The sequence below is a fragment of the Callorhinus ursinus genome, unplaced genomic scaffold, assembly GCF_003265705.2.
Source record: "Callorhinus ursinus isolate GAN/ISIS: 27379988/994484 unplaced genomic scaffold, GSC_fseal_2.0 scaffold71, whole genome shotgun sequence".
NCBI lineage: Eukaryota > Metazoa > Chordata > Mammalia > Carnivora > Otariidae > Callorhinus > Callorhinus ursinus.
Window position 1 is genome coordinate 2,172,875 of NW_027397133.1, and position 1,129 is coordinate 2,174,003.

Here is a 1,129-nt window from a genome sequence, read left to right on the forward strand (position 1 = left end):
TGTGGGTCTGTAACCTGAGAAAGAGACCCACTTCTTAGCTCTTACTCTCTTTATGGAGACAAGCAAAACAATGGTGTTGGAAGTGTGGCAAATCCAGTCTGAGCTTGGGCACCAGCACTTTCTCCAGGACTTGCAGGAAACATCATGTGCAGACCTTGGAGGACACTGAAATCATGGCAAGAGGGGAAGACGCTGTGCAGCCAGCTCCTCGCCAGGAATTCCAGAAAGAGCCTCCAGGGTCATTCCACAGATAGTCCTCCTAGACGGAACACAGATATTTATTGAGCATCTAATTTGTTCTAGGTCCTGAGGACACATCAGAAATGAGACAGACACTTTCTGTGCCCTCATATCAGCTCTCAGCGCTTAGTTATGTTCTAAGAACTGAAAACAGGCCAGCATGGTTGAAGGAAAAAGATGGTGGGCCAGTAGGTGGAAGATGGGGCTGGGGAGGCAGGCAGGGGAGGAGTCATGAAGGGTTTGGAGAAGACACGGAAGGGTTTTCAGCAGGCGCAGCGGGAACAACAAAGATCTAATTTGGGCAGCTTCTGGTTTCAGCACCCACCACTGGCATGACTCGCATATTCATTGAGCAAAGATTTTTACTTTTGACTTGGTCATGTGCTGGATAATGCCCAGAGACGAACCTCACTCCACTCCCTGCCACCCTCTAGTGAGCGAAAGAGACACAAGCTGTGGTAGGCACAGTGATGCCCCCCTCCCAAAGACGTCCACGCTCTCATCACCAGAACTCGTGACTATGCGACCTTCCATGGTCAAAGGGACTTTGCAGATATGATTGCTAAGGCCCTTGAGATGGAGAGATTATCCTGGATTTTGTGGTGGGCTCATTGCAATTACAAAAGTCCTTAGGGGAGGAAAGCAGGAAACTCAATCCAAGCAGATGGTTCAACAAAGGAGAGTGGGGGATTTGAAAATGCTGTGCTGCTGGTTTTGAAGCTGGAGGAAGGGGCCCTTAGCCTGGGAATGCGGGCGCTTCCAGAAGCTGGAAAAACAAGGAAACAGATTTTCCCCTCGAACCTCCAGGGTCCTGAGTTCCAGCCCCATGTTGGGCACAGATAGAGCTTACTTAAAAAAAGAAAAGAAGTCAAAGTCTGGAACCCAGCTT